Genomic DNA, 14,059 nt, shown 5'->3' on the forward strand with positions numbered 1-14,059 from the left:
CGGCAGGATGATGCTCAGACGGCGGCCATGGATCACTTCCAGCATTAACCGCAGGTCCTTGGACGACGCGTAGGCTTCCTCGCCCCTAGCCAGCCCTTCAGCGCCGGTGGGGGGGGGGTGTCCAGGGCTTGCCCCCCAAGTGAGCTGCGCGCCCCTTTCACCTCGGCGCATACCTGCTCCCGCGCCAAGCAGTGCGGCAGGCCCCCGTCACCATGGCGACCGCCGGCTGCGAGGAGTTGGTTACGGAAATGACGTAAGGCCCGCCCCGGGTGCGGTCGTGCCGCTATGATGCGCGGCACTGGCTGGCTTTAGATAATCGTAAGGTTCCGGGGGGCCGCGGGAGCAGAAAGGAGGATGGAGCTGGAGCTGCGGCCGGAGAGAGGTGCGGGTAAGTGGCGCCTAGCTCCGTGCAGGGATTTGAGGCGTCGTCCCTTGGGGGGGGGGGGGTGCCTGGCTTCCGCTGCCGTGTGCGCCCATCTGCCCCGACCCCCCCCCCCTCCCCAATCCTTGCAAGTTCCCGGTGCATCAAGGGGGGCTCGAGCACCTCCCTCGCGTGCATTGTGGTGGACGAAGTTACTGGGCAGTCGGAGGGAAACGGGATGGTTTTCTGCAGACTTTGCGCAGAGCAGCGTGGCATGGGTTGGAGTATCTGTGCAAGGTGGTTTTCGGAAGCTAGTGCTGAGGAGCCTCTTTTTTTGGGGGGGGGGGGGGGTGGGAGGAGCCGTGCACTGTAACTTAGTGGTGTGTGGGTTCTTTGCTTCGGAAGATTCCTGTGTAAGATGTGTCATCATGAGCGCTCCTCTCCATGCCCTTTAATGTGTGTCTAAGACGCATGCCCTGTCATTTGAGGTGTACACTCCTTAGCAGAATCTACGAAAAAAATCTTTATGCTTGACAAGTCGATGACAGATGAAGGGTCTGTGATGCAAGGCTGGAGGGAAAGCTGGCAATTTCAGAACAAGCTGACCAAATCTCACGAGGTTAACTGTAGATAGTGTGGGAAAACTGAAATAAATCTAGGTAGGTTGGGCGGGTGGGAAAATAAGTGATCCTGATTTTGAGTTTTACTCAACTTGAACCTTGAAGACAGCATGCAACACTTCAGGGCCCTTAGCTTGACTCTTCTATAATCCCACAAAATATGTTTATAAAGGAATGGAAAGAGAGGATATTTAAGAGGATGACATTTTAATCATAACTTTTTGTGATGCCATTCCTCTTAAATTGTTCACTAAATAACACATTGACAACTACTAATGCAGCTGGATCATTTAACCTCTGAAACCTTTATCTGTAATGTGCATTTACCAACAAAAGATTTGCTGGCAGTTTGATCTCTTGTTTTAAATAACGCTGTAAAGTCAGCTTTTCAGGTTATTAAGTGCTTTTATTTTAATTTTTTGCAACCCTATTTGCAAACCTATTGTGAGGTTCATGGATAGCATACAGGTTCATTTACTTCATTTCTCCCAAAGGATTTCAGTGCAGGCTGGCAGTAGTGAAGTAATAAGTGGAGCCCCCTTCAAAGGAGGAAAGACATGAACCTGCTGCATTACTCTTGAAATAGATATGCCCAGTACTGGAAGTAGGAAATTCTGCCTTACTGTTCTATTAATATACCCAGGGAGTAAATGTTTACACCAGGCTGCACAGTGCTGGCTTTGGCCACAAGAAAAATAAAAATTGATTCTCTAAATTCTTAGACCAAAAATCACAGCACAACAACTGAAATGTTTCTCTCCAGACTGGTTCTAGCAGCATGGTTGGAGCTGGGAAGATGGTTTTAAGATTTGCGCCACAGGTTCCATCAGATGGGACATAATTTTATAAAAAAAAAAGTTTCCATTTTTCCTAATATGTTAATAAAATCTTATGTTGTTAAAAAAAAAAAAATGATTTATGAAGAGAAACAAATTCCAATAAAACCTTTGGGATCCTGTATCAATGAAAGACAGTATACAATAATAATTTGTTTCTATAATATCCCAAATTATAAAGTCACTTGAAGGAGAACTTGTTGCTAAAAAGCATAAACGATTGACTAAAGTTTAATTTTACAAGTGTTGCTTCTCAGAAATATAAGTGCAGCCATTTATGGGTCAGATGAGCTTGTGCACTGGGCCATACGTTTTTCATAAGAAGAAATGAAGCAGTTTTTTTTACACACGCATACACATTGCATTTTATTGGGTGACAGTTGTACCTGGAAGTGATCTTGGACTGTGACTTGCTTTTGTTTTGAGATTGTCAAGTCAGAGTAGTATGGAGTAAAGTTTTTTGTTTGAAACAATAGAGTTTAAATCGCTAATTAGAAAGATAATGGCATTTTGAACACAGCAGCCATGAGGTTCTTGCTCTCCTGGCTACATGGCTGCTGAGAATAGCTCTGCAGAATTCAGAGGGGGAGGGACATGAGCAGGAAGCGCACACAATAGAACAGAGCAGAGAAGAGCCTTTCTGTTCTAGTCTTCTCTTCCTCTCATGACTTGAAAGTGCTGCTGGAGGGGCTGGAGCGGGGATCAGAGAATTTTCTTTGCTTATGGCTGCTCTACTGCTCAGCCTGTTTCTTCACCCCCTCCCCAGCAGCAACAGTGGCGGACAGGAGGGGGTGAAGTTGGAGCTGAGAGGATGACAAGGAAGAGCCAGTCGGCATCCTGTCCAAAGTTTCCTGGAGCAGAGGTCTCTTCTCTGGCCTGCTGCCTGAAAGGGAAGGGCTGAAGGGTACACAGCCCCAGACCCAGCTATGCAATGTGCTCCCATGACATGGGGATTCAGCTGACAGCAGAGGGGAGGAGGGACTTGCCAAAAGCTCCAGTCAGGGCAGAATAATTTGTGGCGAGGGAAAGGGGTTGAAAGCTGAAAGAGGGTGAGGGGATTAGGTGGCAGAAAAAGACCAATTGGCCCAACCAGTCTGCCCAGCAAGCTTCCACACTTATTTTCCCATACTTATCTATTTCACCAACCACCAACTTCAGGGCCCTTGTTGGGACTGTTTGATTCAAATTTCCTGCCATCCCCTGCCATTGATGCAGAGAGTAATGCTGGAGTTGCATCAAAGGTGAGCATAAGGCTTATTGTTAAGGGTTGTAACTGCCACATCAAGCAAGTTACCCCGATGCTTGTTTACCCAGATTGCACAGATCGATACCTTGTTGGATGATGTCTAAATGTAAATCTTGTTTTCCTCACTTCCCCCTACCATTGAAGCAGATAGCAATGCTGTATATGCTTTCAAAGTGATGTATCAGGCTTAATTGGTTTAGGGTATTAACCACCGTAATAAGCAGCTACCCCCACGATTTGTTTACCCAGATTATGAAGTTTAGTCCTTGTTGGTTGTCTGAATGCTAATCCTCTTTTCCTCATTACAGATAACAGAGCCAGAAGGGGTGATAGGACAGATGGGAGAATGGAAGCTAGAAATTTGTTGGTGTTGGAGGGGTGAGAGAGCCAGGGATGATGATTTGAGAGACTCACATGAGCAAGAAGGGGTGAATGCTTCTTAGGAGAATAAATTGAAAAGGGGTGAATCTTGTGGGAGAGGTGGTGGGTGTGTGAGAGCCAGAATGGGTAATGTTGGAGGGTATATTCAAGAGAGCGCTGGAGGGGGAGCAGTTGGAAGGGTGGTGGCAGGGGAGATACTGGTGGTAGACAGAGGGTGAGGAGACGGGGAGGGAGGTGTTTAATGTTGGAGCCGCTGAGCCTCTGTCATTGTTCTTATGGGGAATGTTATGCTGGGGCTGATTGAGACAGAGAGACGGGGACGAGAGAGAAAGACAGACACTAGGCAGAGCATAGGAGGAAAGAAAGAAGATACTGGTCAGACTGGTGGGGATAGGGTGGGAGGATTAAAAGAGAGACTGGTAGGAACAAGATGAGAGGATTGAAAAAAGGGGTTGAAGGGATTGAGAGAGTTTAGTGGGAATAAACTGAGATAGAGTTGGGGGATTGAGAGAGAGATTACTGGGAACAGGATGGCTTGAAAGCGAGATCATGGGGATAGGATGAGTGGATTGAGAGAGAGGGAGAGATACTGGTGGAAGGGGGGCTCCACCCCTTCACAACCCCTTGTCTTTTCGAAACACGAGGCTCTTTGCGACTGTGCATTCCAGTTTCTTGGCTTTTGGTGTGCAGAAGGTTGGCCACCTCTGAACTAGTGACTGTGTGTATGAGAGAGGAGGAGGAGTGGCCTTGTGGTTAGAGCAATGGGCCAAGAACCAGAGAAAGCAGGGTTCAAACCCTCCCCCTCCCACACAGCCACTCCTTGTGACCTTGAGCAACTGCCTCAAATATGCACAGATCATAAACTCTTTGGGTTAAGGAATTATTGTACCTGAATTAAAAAATAATGCTGATCCAGGGACTACATCTCCTCCTGCTGAGACTATTGTCTCCCGGCAAGCCGTCTCTCTCCACCGCAATCTGTCCTAAATTCAGCTGCACGGCTTATCTTTTCTCAAAGTTGCTTCTATCACATAACCCCTCTTCTGAAGTCACCGCATTGACTTGGAGACTCCCTATCCATTCCTGCATTCAGTTCAAGCTCCTCTTTCTCACCTACAAATGCCTTCACTCTGCAGCAGCTCCCTACATCTCTTCTATCTCTCTCTGCACCCCGCCTCGTGCACTCCACTCGTCGGATAAGTCACTCCCATCTGTGCTCTTCTCCTCTGCTGCCAATTCCCAACTCCCTGCCTTCCACCTGGCTGCGCCGTGTGCTTGGAATAGTCTTCCGGAACTGGTGCGTCCTGCTCCCTCTCTTGCCGTGTTTAAAGCCCATCTAAAGACCCACCACTTTTACATTTTATGACTGATTATCTTTTAGTCTTGTTCACTAGCTTTCTTCTCTTTAACTATGGTCTTGCTTTATGTTTCTTATTAAATTGTAAGCTCTGTTCAGAAGGGACTGTTTTTACTGTGCTTTGGAATTGTCTTTCAAGTACATTCTTGGTGTGAGGGCTTTTCCCATCTCCTGGATAATATTATGCAGAGAACAACCATGAGGCAGTTAGAAGCCTGGGCTTAATGGACCTCTGCTGGTTTCTCTTCAGTCTAACTGTGAAAAAGATGTTAACTTGCCTGCATGTGTTTATCAACCTTCACTACAGACAAAATTTGCAATGCTACAGTCAAAGTGGTGTTTACAAATTAGTCAAGGGCCTGTCTGCATCCAGAAGAACGACCAACCTGGATCAGACGAATGGTCCGTCTAGCCCAGCATCTGACTCTGGCCAGCGACCCCCAAGGGCACTAGGAACACTCGACCACTGAAATCCCGAGTTTATCTAAGTGCTCCCTTTTAGAAACACGTACATGTGGGGCATGAGGCACTCTGTGGATGTGAGAGATGGTATTTTGCCTTTCCGGTAATGTATGTCCAAATCCCAAAGACCATAACATTTAAGTGAAGAAACATTAAGTACACCCAGGCAATTATGAGATTATTTGCATAATTAATGAGCACTTGCAAAATCACATAAATCTTTTCTGTAATCCTACCTTTTTTTTTCCCCTTGTTTTGACTTCTGAGTTCGTGGCACTGCTTCTGGTATACCTTTGAGGCGAACGCTGATGCCACTTCTGGTTTTGGGGCCCCTGTCTGCGTGCCTCAGCTCTCCTCCCGCCTGCAACCCCAGCCAAATTTGAATTAGCAGCCTAAGCCGCAGATCACCCCCTCCAGACATCAGCTTGGGCCGATGACTACCTGACTCGGGCTCCCGCCCGAGGATGCGGGTTGTCTGTGGACGTGCACGTGAAACAGTGGTGTCCTTTGGACACCGGGCTTGTCCGTAGGCTGCTGCTCCTGCTGCAGATGAGACCCGTGGAGGAGGAAGAAAAGGCCTGCAGTCATTGCTGATGTCCAGGGATGGTGGGGTGGGCCCTCAGGCTGGGGGGGGGGGGAAACAGGTCTCTCCTCTGCTAGTGCTCAAGTCCATTATGGACCCTGGTGGCTGCAGGCCTTACGGGTGTGGAGGAAGGGGATCCGAGGGAGGGAGGAAGATGGTATCAGGGGGGGGGGAGAGAAGGGTATTCTAAAGGGAGCAGAGGTATGCTGGGAGAAAGTAGGGTACCCTCGCGGACAAAGGGTGGATGTTTGGGCAGGGAGGAGGGGGATCTGATGGGGGAAACCTTTAGAGGAAAGGGACCTATGGGGAAGGAGGGTGCCTTGAGGGGGGGGTAGAGTGGGCTATAAATATAAATAAGAGAACCTGAATTGGAGAGGGGAGGAAGGGAGTCCTGATGGAGGAGGGTGGATGAGGGATACAGACCTGGTGGGAGAGAGGTTAATAGGGGATGAGGGTGTCAAGGGGGAAGGAAGGGGGGACCTGATGGGTGAGAGGAGCCTGCTTGGAGAGGAGATTTTTATTTGAGTAACTATCTTTATTGCAATCATTTTGGTCTTTAAATCTGAGTAGTGGTATATGGTTTTTGATATATGTTTATGTTAATGATGTTTACTGGTTTTGGCAGGTATAAATTCTCTGGTTCATTGGCTGTTATGTATTTAGTTTTTAGTGCTTTTTATCTGGGACTTCCCATAGCAGCTGCATGTGTAACAGGTTTTTTGGGTTTGTTTTTTTTGTTTGTTTTTGCCTGCGCATGTAAGAGGTGAGCAGCTGAGTTAAGTGGTCTGCAGTGTCTGTTTCTAGCAGTATATGTTCTCATAAATGTTCTAATGTACTCTTTTATATGTTGGTAATTTTTTTGGCACGTAATTCCCTGGGTGTAATTAAGGACCGCTTGAAGAAAGTTCGCAGACGGAGGTCATGGGGCTGTTTGGGAGAAGATCTGAACTCGAGAACCCGCTGGGTTTTAAGTTTCCCAGCTCCATGCTTTCTTTGGTCAGTGTGCTGCATTCCCAGCTTGGCTCCTTGACTTCAGTACCATGCTGACAACGGCATGCCTTTCTGGTGAGAAACGCCCTCGCTTACTCCTTGTGACCAGATTGTGTTGCTTTCAGTTTGTTAGAAACCTTAATTTCCAGGAAAGTTATTCACAAGTTTAATTATTGTTTTACAAAATTATTTCCAAAAGCCCAAAATAACCCCATTTTTTATCTTAGCTGAGGAGCTTGTATTTTCTCATTCTGGGGTCTTTTGCTGCTGATCTAGACTCCACAGACAGTAAAAGTAGCAAAACCCTTTCCTCATCTTCCCGCAGACCAGTCCAGACAAGTGGGTTTGTCCCTCCTACCAGTATATGGAGGCAGAGGCAAGTTTCTTGGCCTGAAGCTGACCCTCTATATAACCTGATGTGGTAGGGTAGGCATCAGTAGGCATCTGTCTCCCGCATATGATGATAAGGTTGGTCCTGCAGGAAGAAGAAAGGCCAAGGAGACCACAACCCAAGCAATGGGTTAATCCTCCGAGGAGAGGCCAGAGGAGTTCCAGAAGGACGACAGCCATTGTAGACTGCTCTTCCTCTCCCCGGGACAATCAGGAGGGTAGTGCTCCTGCATGACCTGTCAAATGGTAGACTCCCTTGACCAGGAAGCCGGCAGCAGGTCAGTAGCAGAATCTGCCCTAAAATCTCTCCCAGCTGCGGTGGGCAGGTATGGAGAGTGGACAGTATGGGGCCAGATGAGCAGCATTCATTGCCAGCTTGTTCTGTGAGGTGGGGGAAGAAGCTAATGCAGGCCCTACAGGAGGAGGAGGGGGAGTGCACTTAGTAGCGTAGCCCCACTGGCTCATCAGTCCCTGTAGCATTTGGGCAAGGTTCCCTGGCAGCAGTGTAAAGGCGGCGTTTTCCCACAGCATCGGATCAAAATTCTCTGGCGCCTAATGGATCCCAGAGCCCAGAATTCTCTGTGGAGTTAATTTAAAAAGATTGCATAAAACATCCAGGGACAGAGCAGACTGCCATCCCAAGGTTCATGCCAACTTTCTTAGGAGCCCTCACCAAGAAAGAAGCCTAGGTTGAAGCTAACTAAAGGTGAGTCCTAGTGGTACTGCCAGTCCCCCTCCTCTAACTGAGGATGATGATGTCTCCCTGGGAGACTAGCGCAAAGAGGAGGATTTGGAGGAGGGGGAGCTGCAGTGCCAGGTAGAGGAATAGCCTAGTGGTGGGCTATGAACCAGGAGACCAGGGTTCGAGTCCCGCTGTCACGCCTTGTGACCTTGGGCAAGTCACTTTACCCTCCTTTGCCTCAGGTACAAGCTTAGATTGTAAGCCCCTCTGGGGATAGAGAAATACCTACAGTACCTGAATGTAAACCGATGAGATATCTCAGATCGAATGTCGGTATATAAAAATAATAAATAAAATAAATAAATGCCCCAGCAGTGAGACTGTTTAGGCAACAGGAATTGAATGCCCTTATCTCAAAGGTCTCACACTCACTGAGACTGGAAGAAGACCAGCTTAAAGAGAAAAGGGGGATCCGTCATCATGGGTATTAAGAAACCGGCAAAGGCATTTCGAGTTCATTCTGCTATTTTGAACATGATCATAATGGAGTGGGGGCCCCCAGAGGCAGCTCTAAAGAGTTTTAGGATTATAGAGAGGTTGTAGCCTGTGCAAGAGAAGGAGAAGCTGTTTAGGACACTAAAGGTGGTTGCAGCTGTCTCAGCAGTGGCTAAGAGAATTATGATCCCCATGGAGGGTGGATCAGCTTTAAGAGATCCTCAGGATCACAAAGATTGTTCGATTCGGCAAGTCTAGCATTGCAAACCGTAATCTGTGGAGATATGTGGCAAAAGCCATGATACGCTTTGTACAGCAGGGCCAGTTAGCCATAGACCTAGAAGAGCTGCAATGTCCAGACAATGAGAAGGCATTCTTGGAATTGGGAGCAGCCTTTGTAGCAGATTATAGCCTCATCCAAGCTGGTATCTACACCAGTTATGTAGATGCACTTACTATGGCTGAGGAACTGGTGGGCAGACTCAACCTCTAAAGCAAAACTAAGCAGATTACCCTTCAAATGGGAGCCCCTCTTTGGAGAAGATTTGGCAAAACTAGTGAAAGAGCTAGGAGAGTCAAACCTCAGAGACTTACCTGTAGATAGGACATGCATGGCCAGGGGGAGAGTCTCCAGGTCACGCCTAAGAGAAGTAAGGTAGTATAGAACAGGTAGGCCACAGGGTGGCCAGAGACCCAGACCACCTGCAAAGATGCAACCCTTTTGGGGCAGCAGGCAGGGAAACTGAGAGGGCGGTTTTCAGGGTCTATCTTCAAGAAAAGGGTCCCAATGACAATTTCGAGGACCATGCTTTGTTTCCAGCTGTAGGCGGGCATCCACAAAGATTTTACAAAGACAAATGTGTGCTAGAGGTGGTGTGACAAGGGTATGCCTTGTAATTGAATACTCCTCCAAGAAGAGAATTTTTTTTCAGTTCCCTTTTCAAAAGAGCAGAGAGGAGCCATACAGGATTGTGCACAGGCTGTTCCAAATAGAAGCAATATTACCAGTTCCCTGAGTGGAATGTGGAATATATTTCATAATCCCAACGGAAGAGGGAACATTCTGGCCAGTAATGGATTTAAAAGGGGTAAACAAATACTTGAAGATAGTGAAAAAAAGCATACCTACACATTCCCATCAAACAAGAGCTTCGATGTTTCCTGAGGTTTGCAATAGGAGGACAACAATAATTTCAGTTTAAAGCAATGCCCTTTGGGTTAGCAATGGCACCCAGAACCTTTACATAGGTCCTGGTGGTGGTAGCAGCCTTCCTTTGCAAAGAAGGAATTTGGGTCCATTCATATTTGGATGATTGGCTTATCAGGGCCAGTACTTCTCAGGAAGGAGTCCTAGCAATACAAAGAGTTTTGCAGATGCTGGAAGGAGTGGGCTGGCTCTTGAACAGAGGCAAAGGTTGCTTACAGCCTTCTCAAGAGTTGACACATCTAGGTGCCCGATTCAACACTGTATATAGCAAAGTATTTATGGCAAGCCAGAGGATAGACAAGTTGCAGCAGCAAACCCAAGCAAAATTGAAAGCACGGATGCCTACAGCCTAGACATATTCACAGCTCTTCGACTTGGCAGCAGCTATAGGAGTGATACAATGGTCTAGAGCTCATTTGTGGCCTTTATTTATTTATTTATTTATTTTAGAGGCTTTTATATACCGATGAATGTTGGGAACATCTCATTGGTTCACATGAAACACAAATTAGCAACAGAGGCTTTACAGTATAACAGGGAACTGAAGGATAAAAAGGTATAAGTATAGGCAAATTTTTAACAATTGATAAATAACAGATATAAGGATAAGCAACAATTAATTGGTTATGAGGGGGGGGGATGTGATAAAGGAAGCCTGGATGAGCATAATTTAATAGTGAGCAGAAAAAAGAGGGAGGAAGTAGAGTGAGGGACAAATCAAAAAGCATTACATACAAATAAGTCATTTGTTGCGCCGCATTACACTAGTCTAGCTGAGAGGGATGGAGAGGGGAGGGTGTCTCTTGACTAGTTGCTCCTCATAAGGTCAGGAGTATCAGAAGACCTTACTGTTCACAGCCAGGGCCAAGAAGAGTCTGAAGTTGTGGCTAGTCAGAGCCAATCTAGAAAAAAGGGTCTATTTTATAGCTTCCCAATGGATCATGGTGATCAGATATGGGTCACACTGCAAGGGCAGCTGAGCAGAGCTGATGGTTTCAAGGAGAAAAGTCATACTTCATAAATGCCTTGGAGACAAGGGCGATCAGATTAGCATTAGTAAGCCTCCAGCAAGTGGTAGAGGGAAGGCAAGTAAGGATCTTGTCGGACAACGCCACAGCAGTGGCATGTGAACAGACAGGGGCACAAAAAGCAAGCAAGCCCAAAAGGATTCGGAATTGTTGATGGAATGAGTAGAGAAACATCTACAGGATCTCTCCGCAACACATAATGGGAGTGGACAACCTGCAAGCAGATTTCCTAAGCTATGAAATGCTAGTCCCAGGAGAATGGGCCTTGTCAGGCAGGGCCTTGAATCAAATAACAAGATGGGGCCATCCTCTGTGGGACCTGATGGCAACCTGCAGAAATGCCAAGAAAAAATTGTTCTTCATCAGAAGACAGGATTCGAAATCCAGTGGAATAGATGCACTATTGCAGGCCTGGCCTCAAGAGGAGCTGTTATACTTATTTCCCTCTTGGCTAATGATACCCAGGGCAGTAAGAAAGATTACAGATCATCCAGGGAAAGTGGTACTGGTGGCCCCAAACTGGCCGAGATGCCTGTGTTACGCAGACCTGGTCAGGCTCAGCATAGGAAAACCATTGAGGTTTAGCCCAGCAGTGAACCTACTAAAACAGGGTCTGGTGGACATGAAGGATACAATTCCATTCTCTTATCACCTGGCTCTTGAGAGGAGGAATCTTAGCAAGAGAGAACCTAAGACAAGTCATATCAATACTACGAAAAGCAAGAAAGTGTTCCACCTCACTTACTTAAATAAGAATCTGGAAGATCTTACAAAGATTGTGTACAGCAGAATATAAGGCCACCCAAGGCAGATGTACCCACGGTTTTGCAATTCATACAGGATGGATTGGGAAAAGGCCTAGCAATGAACTATCGGATTTCAAATCTTAGCAATAGCATACTGTAGGGGGCAGGTCAGGAACTCCTATCTGGTGACAAACTCTGATGTTGTCTACTTCTTGAGAGGAGCAAAGTAGATATGTCTGCCTAGGAAGCTGCAGGTCCAACCATGGGACAAATCCTGGTACTAAAAGCACTGGTACAGGCACCATTTGAATCAATCAAGAAAGCTTCGGTTAAAGATCTCTTTCCTGAGTGGTAACCCCTAAGATAGAGCCTAACATCATGTAACTACAGCATGGGTTATTTTTCCCTATATGCATCACCTTGCACTTGTCCACATTAAATTTCATCTGCCATTTGGAAGCCCAATCTTCCAGTCTCACAAGGTCCTCCTGCAATTTATCACAATCCGCTTGAGATTTAACTACTCTGCATAATTTTGTGTCATTTGTGGTAGTAGTTTGCTCAGCAAGAAGAATCTCAGAGCTGCAAGCTTTGTCATGGAGAAATCCCTCTCTCTTCTTACAATTAGGCCAGTACCCACCTTTCTGCTGAAGACTGTATCTGAATTCCATATGAATCAAGTAGCTTCCTACCAGGCTTCAGAAAAAGGGTCTTTCTAGTCAGTAAGAAAGATCTCAGGACTGCTGGATGTTTTAATATCTTAGAAGAAGAATTCTAAATGAGGTGGCCAATCAATTCAGAAAGTCAGACTTTTTGTGGTGTTTGCAGGAGCCTGAAAAGGTGAAGCGTCCTCCAAAGCTTCCATCCCTCAGTGGATCAAGGAATCAATAGCCACAGCTTATATAGTAAATGGGAAATGAGTCCCAGAGAGACTCTAAGCACACTCCACAAGGGCTCAGGCTGCATCCTGGGCAGAGATTAAGATGGTAACATGTGAGGATATTTGCAAAGCAACCCCATGGGCATTGCTGCATTCATTTATGAAGCATTATAAGTTGAAAGTTCAGGAAAAGCATGCAGCATTTGCTGCGGGAGTCCTGGAAGCAGCACTGGGATACTCCCACCTGGGATAGGTACTGCATAGGTTGTCTGAACAGGTCTGCAAGATGATGAGTAAGGTGAAATTTGGACTTATTTGCTATTTTTCTTTCCTTGAATCCTGACAGACCAGTCCATAGTCTGGTCTGTCAGGATTCAAGGAAAAAAAAGAGAGAATGTTACCTTAGATAATATATGCATAGAGGAAAAGAAATACCCTCACGATATTTCCCTGAGGAGAGATAAGAGCAGAATTAAAGCTCAAATTTATTTTTTGTTTGTTAGGCTGGAACAATGTTTTTTAAAAATGTGTATATGTTTACATACATATCTATATATGTAAACATATATAGATATCTATATAATAAAAGAGCTTCAAATAGTCCTGGATTTCTGAAGGGCAACAGACTGCTGACACCTACCCTGCTGTACCAAGTTATATAAAGGGACAGCATCAGGCCAAAAAACTTGCCCTCTCTGCTTCCATCTGCTGGTAGGAGTGACAAACCCACTTGTCTGGACTGGTCTGTCAGGACACAAGGAAAGGAAAATTAGCAGGTAAGACCTAATTTCACCTTTCTGCAAATGTTACGACTTGTTCTAGATTTCTGTCACTAGTAGTATTGTATGTGTTCCTCTTCTAGCCTGTGTAGCTACACATATGCAAGCACAGAAATTGAAAAATGGGTGGACACGGCTTAGTGTAGCGCAGCAGTTGTATCATGGATGTGACTGATTCGGATTTGCTGGAGATAGATATGGTTTTTGGTTTCGGTCACTTTGATCATGGCGCCTGCCTTGGGGTGAGAAGTGTTCACAGAACAAGCTGCATCAGTACAGTTTTTTGTTTTATGACTGTACAGAGCTCCAGGCCTCTTGCTGCCATATTCTGGTATTAGGCTTGCCAGCTGGCTCTCTCTTTCTTTCCTGAGAGGCTGATCTTGTCCTGGCTTTTACCTCTTTGTATTTATTTGGTTTGTACGCCTGCTTTTGTTATGGAAATCAAAAACTATGTATTGCAGTGGTACAAAGCCAGGACTGGATCAACCTGTCAGGTAAAGATGGAGCAAGGTGGCTGTTCAAGCTGGATGCTTTTAGTAGTATGATAGCCCTTCCCCCACTATCTCCATGTGTTGGGTACATCATTAAAATTTAAAGGTAAGGTCTTTTGCAATATGTTAAATGACCACAATACCTATCATCAGTCATTCTAGGATGGATTATGGCATTAAAAAAAACAAAAAACAGTCCTTTTTTTGATTTGGGCTTCTTATTAGTATAATGATATGTTCATCTTTAAGTACTGTGATGGACATTGTTCCCCAAAAAGCATTATGAGACAAGGTGTGACCTAATGTTGAGAAGCAGGGACGCAAATCCCACTTCCCCTACAGACGCTGTTTGTAACCTTGGGCAAATCCTTTATCTCCCATTGCCTCAGGTACCCACTAAGATTGTAAGCTCTGTGGGCCAGGTACTTACTGTACTTGAATACCAGTAATACAGATCACCTTGTGCATTATCTGGAAAGGCAGGGTAAAAATCCAAATATTAAGTGTCTGAAAATTAAGATGGCT

The 14,059-nt window shown here is 45.9% G+C and overlaps 1 protein-coding gene across 1 annotated transcript in view; it reads left to right on the top strand.

Moving 5' to 3' along the window:
* The first annotated feature begins 275 nt into the window (after positions 1–275).
* Positions 276–14,059, top strand: part of DAGLA (diacylglycerol lipase alpha) — a 210,630-nt gene continuing 196,846 nt past the window's right edge. The window contains exon 1 of the mRNA XM_029582183.1: positions 276–388. The gene's annotated coding sequence lies outside the window, so the exon portion shown is untranslated. The remainder of the gene's footprint in view (positions 389–14,059) is intronic.

The sequence above is a fragment of the Rhinatrema bivittatum genome, chromosome 17 (assembly GCF_901001135.1).
Source record: "Rhinatrema bivittatum chromosome 17, aRhiBiv1.1, whole genome shotgun sequence".
Taxonomy (NCBI): domain Eukaryota; kingdom Metazoa; phylum Chordata; class Amphibia; order Gymnophiona; family Rhinatrematidae; genus Rhinatrema; species Rhinatrema bivittatum.